This window comes from Geotrypetes seraphini, chromosome 2, assembly GCF_902459505.1.
Source record: "Geotrypetes seraphini chromosome 2, aGeoSer1.1, whole genome shotgun sequence".
Lineage (NCBI taxonomy): Eukaryota > Metazoa > Chordata > Amphibia > Gymnophiona > Dermophiidae > Geotrypetes > Geotrypetes seraphini.
In genome coordinates, this window is record NC_047085.1 from 462,327,498 (window position 1) to 462,346,404 (window position 18,907).

Consider the following 18,907-nt stretch of genomic DNA (forward strand, 5'->3'; position numbering starts at 1 on the left):
GCAAAAATATGGGGGGGGGGGGGGGTTTCCCCCCTCCCCCCCCCAAAAAAAAAATCACAATTATGTGAAATCGCGAGTGCGGAAACTGCGAATGGGGAGGGGGAAGTGTATACCATTATCATATCCCCTTACCCCCAAGTTGTCTCAAGCTGGAGCCCTAATCTCTTAAGCTTTTCCTCATCTGAGAGTTCTATCCCCCTAATCATTTTTGAACCTTTTCTAATTCCGCTATGTATTTTTTGAGATAGTGACCAGAACTGCACACAATACCCAAGGTTGTTCACCCTCTCTAAGATAGAGAGAACGAGAGGGCACTCTCTAAAGTTAAAAGGGGAAAGATTCCGTATAAACGTAAGGAAGTTCTTCTTCACCCAGACAGTAGTAGAAAACTGGAACGCTCTTCCGGAGGCTGTTATAGGGGAAAACACCCTCAAGGGATTCAAGACAAAGTTAGACAAGGTTCCTGCTGAACCAGAATGTACCTAGGTAAGGCTAGACTCAGGGCACTGGTCTTTGACCTAAGGGCCGCTGCGTGAGTAGACTGCTGGGCACGATGGACCACTGGTCTGACCCAGCAGCGGCAATTCTTATGTTCTTATGTGATGTCATACCATGGAGCTTACTTTATTTATTATAATATTCTTTGTCTTATTTTCTATCCCTTTCCTAATAATTTTTAACATTATGATTGCTTTTTGACTGCTACCAAGAAATAGATATTTATTTTGCATTTACTATACCAACTTTAAAAGCATTAGCAAAGCAAAGTGGTATATAATCTACAGATTCAATATAGGAAAAAAGAACTACAATTGTCAGGACAGCATCAACTACTCAAGTTCAGCATACAAATAGACAAAATGGAGGACAGAATAGTAAATGGGAACAGGGAAGGAGGTAAATAAGGGTTCAGGGACAGTAATTGAAGGACCATTTAATCAGTATGAAAAAGCTTGTTCAAATAGTATTTAGTAATTGAGGCTTTCAAAAGCCCCTCTTACTCAAGCAACTTTCAACATTATGAATTTTATTAATAGTTCACTACAAATACGTGAGAAAAATCCTTATTGAGAAAAGTCTAGGTAAACCTAGTGCTATTGAAACAATGCAAACCACACCGGCACAGCATTGTGAAATGAGAATTTTTGCCTATGGGAATATTTTTTTTGTTTTCATAGTTGAGTATTTTTCCCAGATTTTGCTTACATACCTGCTTTAATTGTTCACTCCCTGCTAAGTTTTTTTCCCCTCTGAAGACAGACCAGATCTGCATACCACAGATGCCTTAGCCAGTCCGGTGTGATGAGCACTATCAGCCCCTGGTGCAACACTATCCTCCGCAGAACTCGGCCTATCAAGAATCACGGAGGGAACACATACAGAAGCCCCATGGTATCCAAGCCTGCACTTCCTGGCTCGTATCTGACTGGAAAAAAAAAAAGAAAAAGCTATTTTCTTGTTGGCTGCTGAAGCCATCAGATCGCATATCAGGCGGCGCCCCCCCCCCCCCCCCAAACAACTCACAATGCTGTTGAACGCCTCCTGAGATAAGAGCACATTCTCTGGGGTCTAGAGTTTGCTAAGAAAATCTACATTTATATTTTCCACTCCTGCTACATGTGCTTCCAAGAGAGCCAACAGATCTCCGCCCACTGAAACAAGAGTTGGGCCTCCAAGCATAGGGGAGAGGGTGGTTAAAGCTACAGCCTCAGCATCCTGAGGTTGTGGGTTCAAACCCACGCCGCTCCTTGTGACCCTGGGCAAGTCACTTAATCCCCCCATTGCCCCAGATAGATTGTGAGCTCGCCGACACAGAGAAAAATATTTGAGTACCTGAATAAATTCATGTAAACCGTTCTGAGCTCCCCTGGGAGAACGATATAGAAAATTGAATGAAAAGAGAACTTAGGGAAGTATACTAATTCAATACCTCAGTATATCTATAGTAGGTGCATACCTTTTTTTAAAATCTGAAAATGATCAAAACAGAAAGATTAGGTTCTTACCTCAGTAATCTTCTTTCTTGTAGATGTGTCTAGTGGTCCTGAACGCTAGGGTCTTGTATCTGAACTAGTATGTTTTCAACTCCACCTCTTTCCGAGGGAGCTGCTCCTGCCCCCTCAGTTTGTACTATAATGAAAGACATAACTAGAAGGAGGAAAACAGGGAAAATTCCTCAACACTACACTACAATTTTATTCTGCTCTGTAACAAACATAGCAAATAACATTACAACATCCAAACTTGTCCAACCGGCACTAATTATGTATAGGGCTCGTAGATACAGACATGACCTGCTATCAAGCAGAGACCTAAGCCAAACTGTATGGTCATAAGGATCTACCTATACATCATTTTTGTTTATCTTCTCAGCTCCTCCGAGAGACAGAAAATTCTTCAAATCTAGACTGATCTTAAGGCAGAAGGCAAGCAAAGCCCTACACAGGGCAGGGCTTCAGGACCACTAGACACATCTATAAGAAAGATTACCAAGGTAAGAACCTAATATTTCTTTCTAGTGCAATGTGTCTAGTGGTCCTGAATGCTAGAGACATATTAAAGCAGTTACCAGAGTCTAGACAGGCCTGCTGAGTCTGCCTTCAAAACGAAGGACCCGAACGCAGCATCTTTTCTAGCTGATACATCCACCCAATAGAACCTAGTAAAGGTATGAAGGGTAGACCATATAGCTGCTCTACAAATCTCCTCAAGCGAGACAGACTAGTCTCTGCCCAAAAGGCAGCAAAACCTGTAGTGGAGTGTGCTTTCAATGTGATCGGTGACTGTTTACCATAGCCCACCCATGCTGGTGGAGGAAATGGCCATTTTAATCCATCTTGAAATCAAGACTCTAGACGCCGGCCTCCCTTTCTTGGCATGACTGGTCAGAACAAAAAGGTGATCCAAAAGGCGAAACAGGCTGCTTGTGACCTCTTGAGTGCAGAAAAGCCCCCAAATCTGGACCCCCCCCCCAAAAAAAAAAAAAAAAAACCCCAACCAAAGTACACTCAGAGAAGAGCAGAAATATATCTTCCAACTCACATGTAGAAGAAAGATTGAGGAACTTCAGCACAGCCCAGTGAGGAAGAAGGTAGAACTGAAAACAGGTAGATGATGTCTTCTACACTAGTGTTTCTCAACTTGGTCCTGGAGTACCCCCTTGCCAATCAGGTTTTCAACATATCCACAATGAATATGCATGAAAGACATTTGCATATAATGGAGGCAGTGTATACAAATTAAGTTTATGCAAATTCAATGTGGATACTCTGAAAAACTGAATGGCAAGGGGGTACTCCAGGACAGAGTTGAGAAACACTGTTCTACATAACTCGTGGTTAGGAGAATAACCCACTGCTCAAGACTGATGTGCCTTTTGCATGAGAATTGGTTTGAAAATTATCCTTTGTCTTAATGAGCTGAACCTTGACTTTTTTGTTCTAGCCCTACTGTCACATTTTTAAAATTCTAAAGCAAAGGAGTCCAATTAAAAGTCCTGAAGAAAAAACAGTACACATTCTTAACCTTTTTCACAAGAGAAATTTACTAGCATTTTTCCCTTGTAAGATCCCCAAAATATCACATTTTATTAAACAGATGAAGAAAAATAATTTGCATTCAAAAGGGGAAAAAGAAGCATGGTGGATATTTGTTTTGCTGCTGTTACTAATGCAATATAAGATCATCAACCCATCGAAACTTATTATACAAGCACTTGAGAAAAAAAAAAAAGATCAAGTGTCACTTTTGAACCTATAGATAAGAGGTTCTCCCAGAGGATGAAGGAGAACAGCAGGACAGATGGGTAATAATCCACAAATATAAACCAACTCTTAGTGCCTATTTCACAAAATTTATTCTGCACGTTAAGGCCCTAACACACCTTTGTAAAAGGAGCTCTAAATGATTTATTAATCAAGAAAATTTTCTAAGATTTAAAAGAACCATTAACACTAAAAATGATAAGATCACTGAAAAGCAGTATTATAGAGACCTCATTTACTTGCCTATGTTGTTGCACTTACAAATTAAGTCTCAGCCTCCAGAGACTCTCTCACCTGTACTGGGCCAAATCAGTGAATTTTATACTCTCTAAGCTGCTGTTCAAATGGCCACAAGAGAGGGAGGATAAGTAGAAAACACAGCCAGAAAGAGAAAAAAAGAAAAGGCAAAATCTCTGGTTCTATTATTTCAAGCTTCTCTCTTCTCAAGGGCATATAACACTCTAGCAGGGGTAGGGAACTCCGGTCCTCGAGAGCCGTATTCCAGTCGGGTTTTCAGGATTTCCCCAATGAATATGCATGAGATCTATTTTCATGCACAGCTTTCAATGCATATTCATTGGGGAAATCCTGAAAACCCGACTGGAATACGGCTCTCGAGGACCGGAGTTCTCTACCCCTGCTCTATAGTCACCAACAAAGCTTTAGCTAACATTCTAATAAACACAATCATACTGCGTTACTGCTCAACATAGCAACATTTATCTAAATGGATAAAACAGAGCCTCTATGCCAGTGTTTTTCAACTATGTGCCGCAGCTTCTCCCCAGGTGTGCCTTGGAATTTGCAGGGATTCTCCTCGGGTTTGGATTTGCCTATCTTCCTTCTCCCACCCCTTGTCTCTCTTTCTTTCCTCTCCACAATTATACAAACTTTGCGGTTGCCAGCAGCTATTACTACTACTTATCATTTCTAAAGTCCTGTTAGACATACGCAGCGCTATACATTAGACATGTAAGAGACAATCCCTGCTCATGGAAAAATTAGGTTCTTACTCATAGCTTGCTAATCTTCTTTCTTGTAAACAGAAATGGTAGTCTTGACATTTGGGATAAATCCCCATAAGTTGCAAGGGTGTAAAAAGCCCACTGTTTGTTTTCATGCTTCACCTCCCATCACACTGGGATAAGCTCCACACACTCAGAGGAAGATTCTAAAAAAAATTTAAAAAATAATAAATTTATCCTGACCTTAACAATGGCCGCTAAACCTGTTCCAGTTGGTTTAGCATGCATATATTTAAGCGGTTGTTTATCAAAATGGCTAACCGCAGTCTTTTCCGTGCTTTCAAGCAGTCTCCGGCTCTGCCATGCAAATGTAGTACAACGAGGTCATTAATATAAAAATGGTAGTAAAATGGACTCATCAATATTCAAAGAAGCACTCCACCATGGAGTGGAAGGAGACGTACACAGATGGATCAGGAATTGGTTGGCAGGTAGGAAGCAAAGAGTAGGAGTGAAGGGTCACTACTCGGACTGGAGGAGGGTCACGAGTGGTGTTCCACAGGGGTCGGTGCTTGGACTGCTGCTATTCAATGTATTTATAAATGATCTAGAAACAGGGACAAAGTGCGAAGTAATAAAATTCACAGACGACACCAAACTATTTAATGGGGCTAGGACTAAAGAGGACTGCGAAGATTTACAAAGGGACCTGAACAAACTAGGGGAGTGGGCGACGAGATTGAAGATGAAGTTCAATGTAGAGAAATGTAAAGTCTTGCATGTAGGAAACAGAAATCTGAGGTACAACTACACGATGGGAGGGCTGGTAATAGGAGAAAGTAGCCTAGAGAAGGACTTGGGGGCACTGGTAGACAAGACAATGAAGCCGCAGGCTCAGTGCGCTGCGGCTTCTAAGAAGGTGAACAGAATGTTAGGTATTATCAAGAAATGTATTACAGCCAGAATGAAAGAAGTTATCCTGCCATTGTATTGGGCAATGGTGCGCCGCATGAGCGGACTGCTGGACATGATGAACCTCTGGTGTGACCCAGCAGAGGCACTGCTTATGTTCTTATCACCGTGTGATCCCCCAAGCATGGTGCTGGATTTTTGCAACCAAAAATCCGAAGATGCTGGTACTATGAAAATCACATCTGGCTGTAGTTCATGATAAAATTTGACATTAAAAAAAATTTACAAGATTCGCATAAATTATAGTATGGTTTTTTTTTGGGGGGGAACGGGACAGGACAAAACTACGCTTCTTGAGCGCGTGTATTATAGGAATGTCTTATGTGTTTCTGGCTGTGGCTCATGATAAAATTAAGGGATACTGCTGAGATCTGAAAAAAAATGTTATGTTGATTTCAGCTTAGAGTCTGACACTTTTGAGAAGTTTATTGTGTTGATTCATGATAAAATTTGACATAAAAAAATTTACAAAATTCAAAAGCCCGTGAATTATAGGCATTTGTGAGCCGCGCATGTTTTGTGCTAAAATACCAGACGGCATTATGAATAGTGGTTCTTTTCCTCACACTTTCCATGTTGTCCTAATGAGTCCTAAAGATGATGACGGTGTTGCTTTTAAGCCTCTTTTCGTGGTGTATTCTGTGCATGTGCCAATCACTATTCACCAGCGACTAATCACATGTAAATTTAGCGACCCTTTGCGAAACTCCACAAAACTCATTTGTATGGGTGGGTTTTGGGGTTTTTTTTTTTTTGAGAATAATTAGTCTTTTTGACACTGTAACAGTAACAGCCGCGATAGCGGCCCATCAGATTTTACAGAGAACATTAGAGAATCTTTCCATTAGTCAGTACCAAAGTTTCTAGCGAGTCCCTGAAACTACCTAAGCTTTTCTACTCAAAATGCAAACATAAAGGAACAATGGTAGTTAACCACAACTAAACAAAACAACAAGGTGGTAATGGATTAAGAACAGGATGAAAGACAGAAAACAGAGTAGATTTAAGTAGTCAATATTCTCAATGGAGAAGGGTAGTAGTTCCCTAGTATGTGCTGGGACCACTGCATTTTAACATATTTATTAATGATCTAGAGATGGGAATAACTAGCGAGAATTACATTTGCTGGTTGACACAAAGTTTTTCAAAATTGTTTTATCGCAAGAGGATTGTGAAAAATTGTAAGAGGACCTTGTGAGACCGGGCGTCAAAGTGGGAGATCATGTTTAATGTGAACAAATACAAATCAATGGATGTGGAAAAGAGGAATCCGAACTATAACTACGTGATACTGGGTTCTATGTTAAGAGTGACTGCCCACGAAAAGGATCTAGGTGTCATTGTTGAAGATACATTGAAACCCTCAGCTCAATGGTGAGGGTGGTGGCAGCACAAACACCTAAGAAAGCAAATAGAATGTTAGGAATTATCAAGAAAGGAACGGAAAACAAAGATGAAAATGTTATAATGCCCACAGCCGCACCTCAAATACAGTGTGCGGTTCTGGTTGCCGTATTTCAAAAAAGATATAGCAGAATTAGAAAAGATACAGTGAAGGGTGACAAAAATGATAAAAGGGATGAGATGACTTCCCTATGAGGAAAGGCTAAAGTAACTCTCTTCAGCTTGGAGAAGAGATGGCAGAGGTGTGATATGACAGAGGTCTATAAAATAATGAGTGGAGTGGAAAGGGTAGATGTGAATCACTTGTTTATGCTTTTCAAAAATACTAGGACTTGGGGGCATGCGATGAAGCTACTAAGTAGTAGATTTAAAACCAAACAGAGAAAATGTTTCTTCATACAATATGTAATTAAACTCTGGAATTCATTGCTGGAGAACTTGGTGAAATCAGTTAGCTTAGCGGGGTTTTAAAAAAGGTTTAGATAACTTCTTAAAAAAGAAGTCCACAGGCCATTATTGAGATGGCTTGGGGAAATCCACTGCTTATTCCTACTTTTACTACTTGGGATCTAGCTAGGTACTTGGGACCTGGGTTGGCCACTGTTGGAAACAGGATACTGGGCTTGATGAACCTTTGGTATGCCCCAGTAGCTCTTAAGAGTGAATTCTTCTCTGTGTCTGACCCCACTGGGTAGGCGAAAGAAACAAGACACCTGACCAAGCAAGCATGTCTGAAGTAGGCTAATATATATCAAACAGGGTGGCCATCAAGACTACCATTCCTGTTTATAAGAAAGATTAGCAAGGTAATAACCTAATCTTTCCTTCTTGAGCAACGAGACTGATAGTCTTGACATTCAGGATGTATCAGAGCTATCCCCAGTTCCAAGAGTGGGCCTGCTGTCATCATCAAGAACCCAACAGCAGTGTTCAGCAAAGCTGCTACATCCACCCTCTAAAACTTAGTGAGCATGTGGAGATTGAACTAAGTAGCCACCCTGCACATCTCTGCAGGTGAGATTGCTCTAGACTGCCCAAGATGACGTGAAGCTGCAAGTGGAGTATGTCTTCACCACCACAGGAGACTGCTTTCTGCTTCCAAAATAGGCGGAAGATATGGCCATCCTGATCCACCTGGATATGGTCATTTTAGATGCTTGTGCCGCATTCATAAGCACGAAGAAGTAATCAGACAGACGGAACTCGTTGGTCACCTCCAAGTAACAAATCAAAATTTGTCGAACATCCAGAATTTTCAATACAATATCTGATTTCTTCACTCCCTTTAAGTGTAAAGGCTGGGAGCTGCACCTCCTGGTTCATGTGAAAACTGGACACGACCTTCGGTAAAAAGGAAGGGACTGTTTGAATCGAGATGCTAGCCTCTGAGATGAGAACAAAGGGTTCCTTGCAGGACAGTGCCTGCAGCGTCGACACCCTTCTTGCCGCCATCACAGCCACTAAGAAAACTGTTTTAACTGTCAAACCTATTAGAGATGCCTCCTTCAAAAGCTCAAATGGAGTTTTTGCAAGGGCCTGTAGGACAAGATTAAGGTTCCAAGATGGAAAGGGCTGGCGCACTAGAGGGTAAAGACATAAGGTCCCTTCAAAAATCTGGATACATCCAGATGGGATGCCAACAAGCACTTTTTAACCTACTACTAGAGAATGACAAAGTGGCTGTTACCCGCAGCTAGCCATGACATGAGTGTAGCAAGGTTGGAAGATGAGTTCTGCAGCAGAGTTTTGCACAGATTGAAAGGGGAAGAAGCACTGTGGGAGACCAGTTAGAAGTAGATTGCAGTAATCTAAGCAGCTTTCACTCATTAACCACACAAGTTGGTTTTCCTTCCTCCTTTTTTTAATACATGGAATATATGTAGTCTGGGCTTCCAGGATGGAATTTTTAAATAACAACCATGCCTGATGCATATTTTTGACCTTTGCAAGCTGCACCTTTAAATTTTTTTTAAATCATTCTCCTCATGTTATCATAGTTATCTTTTTTTAAAGTGCTGTTGTATTGGATTTCCTGTGTAAACTTATTTCAGGGATTATATCAAATCTCTAATTGCCTTAGAAAAAGAAAGTTCACCTGTTGACATGATCTGGAATCATTTTGAAAATCCAGATTGGAACCCATTTCTCAAACTTTACGCAAAATATGTAAAATCCAATTGCCTATTGGACAGTTGCCCACCAACTATTATGAAATCAGTTCCTACCCCCTTCAAGGCTGAACTTTTCAATTGGATTTCTTCATGTATGTGCATGGGCAAATTTCCAGTGGAACTTGGTCACATCCTTGTGACTCCTACTATTAAAAATTCTAAGGAGTCTGTTTCCCTGACTGCCAACTACAGACCCATCACCAACATACCATTTTTTCTTAAACTAATGGGAGGTCTGGTTAACATCAATCTCATGAAACATATAGAGAAATTCTGCATTCTACACGATTTCCAGTCTGGCTTTCATACAAATTACAGTACCAAAACAGTTTTAGTTTCCATGACTGATCATCTTTTCCATTTGTTTTCCTGGGGCAAAAGCACATTGGCACTGCAGTTTGATTTGAGCAGTGCCTCTGACCTCGTTGACCATGACACTTTGCTTAGATGCCTTGACTCCATCAGCATTTCTGGTCAGGTTTCCTAAAAAAACTTTCTTACCAGGTTTACAGTGAAGGAACTTTCTCTCAGGCTTGGAGTAACCCCTGCGGTGTTCCTCAGGGCTCCCCACTCTCCCCTTCACTTTTCAATATCTACATGGCATCATTGGGAAATATGCTATCCAATTTAAAATTGAAATTATATATAAATATAATTTAAAATTGAAATTATATATATATATATATAATTTAAAATTGAAATTATATATATATATATATATACATATATATATATATATATATATATATCACAATAATTATTCCCATAACCTCACTGACCCAAGAGACAAAACAATTCATCTCATCCGTCCTTACCAAGGTAGAACAATGGACTACACAATTTAAACTAAAACCTGAATTCGGAAAAAACAAAGTTTTGGAGGGCAAATCCCAATAACAAGATCACAAACACCTCTCTCAAATTAAATAAGTCAGACTACCCAATTAACTCTACAATCAAAATCCTTGTGGTCATCTTGGACCGAAGCCTGACTTTTGAGGATCACATCAACGCTAAGGTTAAAAAATGTTTTTTTTCACCTTATGGAAACTTCGTACCATTAAACATTACTTTGATTTCCTCTCTTTTTGACTGTTGGTTCAATCTTTGATCTTAAATACCATAGACTATTGCAATATCATATACTTGGGATCTTTTAAGAAAACCATCAAACGACTGAGAATTGTCCAGAATGCTGCAGTCCGTCTCATCTTTGGCCTCAAAAAATCGGATCATGTAAGCTCATATTACAAAAAACTACACTGGCTGCCTGTGGAAGCAAGGGTCATAATTAAGTTTGCTTGCCTTTGCTTCAAAACCATAACAGGTTCATCCCCAATCTACCTGTCTCACCATTTCGAATTTCCAGGCACAACCTGTACATGTAGTGCTTACTTGTTCACCTTTCCATCCTTGAAGGGCTGCATTTACAAGAAATTCCTTGATCGAACACTATCATTCCAAGCAGGCAAATAGAACAAATGTTTAACCAACTTTATTTCAAGCACACTTTCTTATCAAACTTTCAGGAAGTCAATCAAAACTTATCTCTGACAAATTTCTCTGACTCCACTTCTGCCTTGATTCATTCCTAAAACACTCCCAGATAAACTCAATTAATCTTAACATGCTAATGTAATTTTGAAAGGTTTTTGTATTATCGCTGTCTGTATACAGTCTCTTCCTCTGTAAACCGCTCTGAACTATTTGTGGTATATAAAAATAAAGTTATTATTATTATGTTATGATCACTGTTATCAAGCGGCCCCAGCACCATTACCTTTCTCAGCAATTCATGTGCTCCACTAAGAACTAGATCTAGAATTGTTTCACCTCTCGTCAATTCTTGAGCCAGCTGCTCTATAAAGAAGTCCTTGATTTCATCAAAGAATTTTATCTCCCTAGCATGCCCTGATGATATATTTACCCAGTCAATATCCAGGTAATTTGAAATCACCCATTATTACTGTGTTACCCAGTTTGTTAGTCTCCCTAATTTCTGATAACATTTCAGCATCTGTCCATTCATCCCGGTCACTCCTATCATTATCCTTTTCCCCCTTTCACGTGGAATTTCTACCAACAGGGATTCCAAGGTGCGTTTCTGCTCCTGTAGAATTTTTAGTCCATTCGATTCAAGGCCCTCCTTTATATAACGCTACGCCTCCACCAATTCGATTCACCCTTTCACTACGATATAACTTGTACCCCGGTATGACATGTCCCATTGGTTATCTTCCTTCCACCAGGTTTCAGAGATGTCTATTATATCTATTTTTTTATTTAGTGCAATATATTCTAACTCTCCCATCTTGTTTCTTAGGCTAATGGCATTTGCATACAGACATTTCAAACAAACTATTACACTAATTCATGTTTTATTTCTTATCACTGTTTACTCACACTAAGAAAATAGTTTAGAGAAAGGGTAGTGGATGTGTATGACCAGCCTCCTGGTATAGAGAATTCAGAGTATTTGTCCCCATCCCTGTGGTTAACTGCGTCAAAAGGTGAAGTGAAAGAAGCAATTAGAGCCAAAAGTACATTCTTTAAAGAATGGAAAAAGGATCTAAATGAAGAAAAATACAATTCAGTTCTTATATTCCACGCAATGCCTCCTCAGCTCAATGTGGATTTTACCATTTTTCTAAATATCGTATAGCACAGTTACTTACTGTAAAGGTGTTATCCAGGGACAGCAGGCAGCTATTCTCACATAAGCCCGGATGCGGAAGCTCGCAAGCATACTTGCTTGAAGAAACCATAAGTTTCGAGTTGACCGCACGGCGCATGCGCGAATGCCTTCCCACTCAGCACAGGGCACATCTCCTCAGTTCAGATAGTTAGCAGAGAAGCCAACCAGGGGAGGTGGATATGGGTTGTGAAAATAGCCGCCTGCTGTCCCTGGATAACACCTGTTACGGTGAGTAACTGTGCTTTATCCCAGGACAAGCAGGCAGGCTATTCTCACATATGGGTGACCTCCAAGCTAACCAGAATGGGATGGTGGAAATGTAGGAAATTTAAGAGAATAAATTTTGTAATACTGTTTGGCCAAACTGTCCATACCATCTAGAGAAAGTATCCAGACAATAGTGAGAAGTGAAAGTATGAACCAAGGACCAGGTAGCAGCCTTGCAAATTTCTCAATAGGTGTAGATCTGAGGAAAGCTACTGAAGCTGCCATTGCTCTAACTTTATGGGCTGTGACTCTACTGTGGAGGGGTAATCCAGCCTGGGCATAGCAGAACGAGATACAAGCAGCCATCCAGTTGGAGATGGTACACTTAGAGATAGGATGTCCCAAATTTATTTGGGTCAAAGGAGATAAAAAGTTGAGGAGCAGTTCTGTGTGGTTTGGTGCATTCCAAATAGAAGGCCAAAGCACATTTACAGTCCAGAGTATGAAGAGCTATTTCTCCAGGATGAGAATGAGGCTTTGGAAAGAATACTGGAAGAACAATGGATTGGTTGAGATGAAATTTCGATATCACTTTAGGAAGGAATTTAGGATAAGTGTGAAGAACCACTTTGTCATGATGAAACACCATGAAAGGTGGATCAGCAACTAAAGCTTGCAGTTCACTGACTCTTCGAGCAGAAGTGAGAGCAATGAGAAACACCACTTTCCAAGTGAGATACTTCAGATGAGCCTTGTCAATTGGTTCAAATGGAGGCTTCATCAGTTGAGAAAGGACAACATTGAGGTCCTAAACCACAGGAGGTGGTATGAGAGGAGGATTGACACTGAAAAGTCCTTTCATGAATCTGGAAACCACCAGATGAGCAGAGAGGTTTCCTTTCGATAGGCTGATAGAAAGACGCAATTGCACTGAGATGGACTCGGATAGATGTAGACTTGAGGCCAGAAGTCGATAAGTGCAAAAGGTAATTCAAAACAGAAGATAAGGAGGAAAGTTGAGGCTCCTTATCATGAGAAAAGCACCACATAGAAAATCTAGTCCATTTTTGGTGATAGCATTGTCTAGTGGTAGGTTTCCTAGAAGCCTCTAAAACGTCTCGCACAGATTGAGAAAACTGAAGAGGAGTTAAGTTGAGAGGTACCAAGCTGTCAGGTGTAGAGACTGCAGGTTGGGATGAAGCAGAGATCCCTGACTCTGCGAAAGCAGAGAAAGAAAAACTGGTAGAAGGTATGGCTCCCTGCTGCTAAGTTGAAGGAGAAGGGAGTACCAAGGTTGTCTCGGCCACCGAGGAGCAATCAGAATCATGGTGGCATGATCGTTCTTCAACTTGACTAGAGTCTTGAGAATGAGAGGGAATGGAGGGAATGCATAGAGGAAGAGATTCATCCATTCCAGAAGAAAAGCGTCTGCCTCGAGGCGATGAGGAGAGTATATCCTGGAGCAGAACTGAGGCAGTTTGTAGTTGTGGGGAGCTGCAAAGAGGTCTATCTGAGGTGAAAAGATGTGATGAAGAGGCGAGGAATGAAGTGTCCATTCGTGAGGTTGCAGAAGACGACTCAAGTTGTCCGCCAAGCAATTCTTCGCCCCTTGGATGTAGACAGCTTTGAGGAAGGTGTTGTGAACTTAATCACCCCATCCAGCCCACCATAAAGATACTAGGTGTAACTCTAGATCAATGCCTAACCATGAAAGACCAGGTGGACTCCTTAATCAGAAAGGGTTTCTTCACTCTCTGGAAACTCAGATCCATTAAAGCTTATTTCGATACGTCGGCGTTCAGAACCCTGGTCCAATCCCTCGTACTAAGTCAACTAATGCAAAATGCAGCGGTCAGATTAATCTTCGGACTAAAGAAATTTGATCATGTATCACCCTACTACCGGCAGTTATATTGGCTACCGATGGAAGCACGCATAAAGTTTAAATTCGCCTGCTTCTGCTTTAAAATGCTAAACGGACTTGACCCTAAATACATAATTGACCTTTTCTCCTTCTCTGCCAACAGACACAAGAGAAGCTCTCATTCCTACTTCGTTTCCACCCCAGTTAGAGGTTGTAAACTGAAAAAACACCATGAACACCTTCTTTCACATCAAGCAGCACTGTGGGGTAAAGATCTAGATCAACTGCTTTCGCCCACTACTTATGAGGAATTCAGAAAACGTCTAAAAACTCAACTGTTCCTAAAGTATCTAGACAACTGATCCACTCATCTTCTTTCTCCTCCATAGTGATTCCTCTGTCCTATTAATCTCTTTCTCCTCAACAACGCATTTCCGGTCCTATTAACTCTCCTCTTCCCACCTCTTAAATTCAATCAATTTGTACCTCACTTAATCTATTGTAAACCGCATAGAACTTAATGGTATTGCGGTATATAAACTGTTGTTATTATTATTATTGTGACAGATTGCCCAGTCCCAAACCTTCAGAGCTTCTTGATAAAGGGAGGCAGATCCCGTCCCTCCCCGTTTGTTGACATAATACATGGCGACCTGGTTGTCCATCCGAATAAGGACTACCTGGTCGTGAAGAAGATGTTGAAAAGTGTTGAGAGCCTTGAGGATCGCTCTGAGTTCCAACAGATTGATCTCACACTGACGATCCGTACTGGTCCAGTGGCCTTGTGTACGGAGACCATCGAGATGAGCGCCCCAAGCATAGGTCGAAGAATCTGTCGTGAGGACCTTCTGATGGGGGGGTTTGAAAAAGCAAGCCTCTGGAGAGATTGGAAGAGAGCATCCACCAGAAATACCATCATGTGTCTCGCTGAGATGGAAGAGCGGGAAGACATATGACAGAGTTGAAGAAGACCTTCCAGACATTGTTGTGGAAGGAATGCTCTGAGTTGGATAGTATCCAGAACAGCTTCGATGAATTGTAGATTCTGTGAGGGCTGAAGATGGGATTTTGGGAAAATTGATTTCGAATCCCAAACTTTGTAGGAACTAGGTAGTCCGTTGAGTCGCTACAATAACCCCCTGAGATGTTGAATCTTTGATGAGCCAGTCGTCGAGATAGGGAAATACCTGAAGACCATGGTTCCTTAGAGCTGCTGCTACCACTACCAGGCACTTGGTGAACACTCTGGGGAATGAAGCCAGGCTGAAAGGCAGCACTCTGTATTGAAAATGCAGCTTCCCCACCCGAAATCTGAGCTATTGCTGGGAGGCCAGATGAATGGGAATGTGAGTGTAGGCCTCCTTGAGATCCAGAGAGCATAACCAGTCGTTCTGCTCGAGAAGGGGATAAAGGGATGCCAGGGACAACATGCGAAACTTTTCTTTGACCAAAAATTTGTTGAGAGCCCTGAGATCCAGAATGGGATGCAGATCGCCCGTCTTCTTCGTAACAAGGAAGTAACGGGAGTTAAACCCCTGTTCTGCTGGTCCAGAGGAACTGGTTCGATGGCATGGAGACGAAGCAGAGCTTGTACTTCCTGAAGAAGAAGGGCGGTCTGGGAAGGGGTGGAAGGATACTCTCTTGGAGGAAGCTCTGGTGGAACCTGAGTGAAATGAAGAGAGTATCCTTCTCTGATGATGGTCAGAACCCAGAGGTCGGATGTAATTGTCAACCATCGGTGGTAAAAATGATGGAGACGACTTCCTATAGGGGGAAGAGAAGTCAGAGACAGAACGATGCAGGTTATGCTCTGTTTGAGACAGTGAAAAAGGCTGTGAAGCCTTGGGTGCAGCAGAAGGTTGAGATTTTTGTTGCTTCTGAGGCTGCTGTTTCTTAGAAGGGCGATTTTAAGCAGCCGCTCTTGGAGCAAAACGCCTCCGATAGAAAGGAAGAGGACGTGTAGTATTGGCAGGAGCTGGCTTTGGCTTGACAATAGAAGCAAAGGATTTTTCATGGTCAGACCCTTTCTTGGTGGCTGCCATGATAGATTCATCAAAGAGGTCATTGCCTACACAAGGAATATTGGCCAAGCGGTCCTGAAGATTAGGATTCATGTCAATGGTACGAAGCCAGGCAAGGCGACGCATGGCTACAGAGCAAGCAGCTGCCTGGGCAGATAACTCGAAGGCATCATAAGACGACTGAAGGAGATGTAATCTGAGTTGTGATAAACAAGCAATGACTTCTTGAAATTCAAAGTGTTTTTGAGTATCCAAATAACTCAGAAATTTTGGTAAAAGAGTTATGAAGAATTCAAAATAAGTAATAAAATGAAAATTATAATTGAGGACTCCAGAGGATATCATAGAATTTTGACAGATGCGACGTCCAAATTTGTCCATAGTTTTCCCTTCCCTTCCCGTTCCAGGAGAAACGGTGGCATAAACCTTGGAAGGATGGGATCTTTTTAAGGAGGACTCCATAAGCAGGGATTGATGAAATAACTGTTGTCAAACCCTTTGCGCTGTAGTTTTATACCTAGAGTCCAATTTGCCTGGAACAGCTGGTATGGTATAAGGAGTCTCCAGGCATCTGGCAAAAGTCTGAGACAAAAGCTTGTGAAGAGGAAGCTTAAGTGACTCTGCCAGAGGTTGAGGTAGATGCATGACTTCGAGATACTCCTTAGAGTATTTGGAACCAGCATCTAATTGAAGGTCCAAGTCAACAGCCATCCGACGAAGAAAAGAGGAAAAAGATAGCTGATCCGCCAATGCTTTGCCTCAAGAAGGACTCGAGGTCGTCGAAGCAGCCTGGGTTGAAGATGAAGCTTCGGCAGAAAAAAAGGCATCAAAAGAATATGGAGACCTGGACGAAGCAATCGAAACCACTGCATCCTCGAGGTGTGGAAGTGGAGACCTCGATCGAGGAGTCAGTGATCTAGTCGAAGTAGGAGTAGATCGAGGCTTAGTTGAAGAACTATGCCTGGAAGTATGCCTCGATGAGGGCCTCGATCGTCGGTGAAAACGGTGCTTGGAAGCAGATCTCAAAGATCGAGGAGACTTCGCCTCGGAGACAGAAGCAGTTGATGCCACCAAAAAATGGATAGGACTGGAGGCTGTAGATCGAAGCTCCAGAGGCTTGAAGGAGGAATCTCGATGCACTTCCAAAGACTCTGCTCCTTGTATAATGAGGATTCATGCTGAGGCACTTGCAGATTCTGCTCCTTGCTTTACGCGCTTAGATGCCAGATAAGACACTCCGAGAGTGTCTGCTCCCTGCAAAGAGTGTGTGAGCTCAGACTGAGGCAAAGGAAGCGGCTCGACCTCGCGGGAGTCTGCAGAATGCCCAGGCTGGATGAGAGGAAGAAGCTTCGGTCCCATATTAGTAAGGAACTAAATGAATTGCTTCTCCAACATGGTCTGGAAAGAAGCCGGCAAGAATGGATTCACGTCTGAAACCAGACCACCTGCTTTGGCTGGAGGTTTCACCGAGGCAGTGTAAATGTGTTTCGACTTAAAAGGTCTTAGGCACCTTAAGCACCAACCTGGAACTTTCTGCTGAGCTATCTGACCTGAGGATACAGGGGAAGATACAGCAGACGTTGTCAAGGAGAAAGCCGCTGCAAACGATGAAGGTCTGATGAGGCTCGAGGTGGAAGCAGTAGAAGCAGGAGGAGTCTCGGTCGAAGGTGAGGCCGAGGTAGCCTTCGATGTCGAGAGATCAGAGGAGGAATCCATCCCGAAGAGGTTCTCCACCAAAAGACGACGACGCTTAAGGGCTCGAGGTTGAAGAATAGCACAGCGCTCGAATGACTTCGGTTGATGATCCGGCCCAAGGCACTTGAGGCACCGACGGTGTGGTTCCGTAAGGGAAATCGCATGCTGTCACTGGCTACACTTCTTGAAGCCTGTTATAGACCGGGACATAGAAGGAAAAACGGCCGCTGCAAAATTGAAGCCCTTGGGCTGCGGCCGAGCAGCCTGCCCCAGCAGTCAGACGGAAGATTGAAAAAAAAAATGTTTTTAACTAGAAATAAAAGAAATAAAGAACAGCGATTCGTGAAGAACAAAATACAAACTGCGGTTCAGAGAAGGCACGAAGTTAAACGCAGAGAGTCAAAGACTGACTTCTCGGCTCCGCGGAAAACTGAGAAGATGTGTCCTACGCTGGGCGGGAAGGCACGCCGCATGCCCGGTCAACTCGAAACTTCTGATTTCTTCAAGCAAGTATGCTTGCGAGCTTCCGCATCCGGGCTCTGCTGATGATGTCACCCATATGTGAGAATAGCCTGCCTGCTTGTCCTGGGATAAAATTTGTTATGTCTTATTTCCAATGATAGGGAATTCCAAGCGACAACTAATTGAAATACAAAAGGGGACTCAAACACCTTTTAGTATCTAATCCCAGTAGCTGATGGATAGCTCAATTTTCATATAGTTCTTATTCAGGGCAGGATTAACCAATAGGCCAAGTAGGCAAGTGCCTATGCCCCGTTATGGTCAGGAGACCCGATGAAGGAGGACATCAACATTGTTTTTTCCAAACGGCGATGGGCCTTTCCAGCATCGATTGGCAATGCGCCCCCTCCCCCCCTCCAATCAACAGAAAGTAAGACAAGCAAGCAATGTGGGTAAGAAAGGCAACAGGAACTGTAATTTTGCAAGCGTTGCTGCTTGCCCAGCTTCCCTTTGACGCAGCTTCCTGTTTCCGCCTGGGCACATGGTGGGGTGGGGCAGGGGGCCCAGTGTACTTGTGTGCCTAGGGGCCCTCAATGAATTAATCCTGCCCCGTTCTTATTATAAAGGGTTCCTTTTAATAAACTACAGTAGAGCCTTTTCCACAAGCTGGCAAAGTAAATGCTCATT

General features: G+C 42.3%; 1 protein-coding gene across 7 annotated transcripts in view; it reads right to left on the reverse strand.

Annotated features, from left to right (window-relative positions):
- ZMYND11 (zinc finger MYND-type containing 11) overlaps positions 1-18,907 on the reverse strand; it is a 244,278-nt gene that overhangs the window by 199,781 nt on the left and 25,590 nt on the right. For 3 of the 7 annotated variants that reach the window (XM_033931572.1, XM_033931576.1, XM_033931575.1), the window contains exon 2: positions 1,211-1,426. The exons of the other annotated variants lie outside the window; for them this stretch is intronic. The gene's annotated coding sequence lies outside the window, so the exon portion shown is untranslated. The remainder of the gene's footprint in view (positions 1-1,210; positions 1,427-18,907) is intronic. 7 annotated transcript variants of the gene reach the window in all.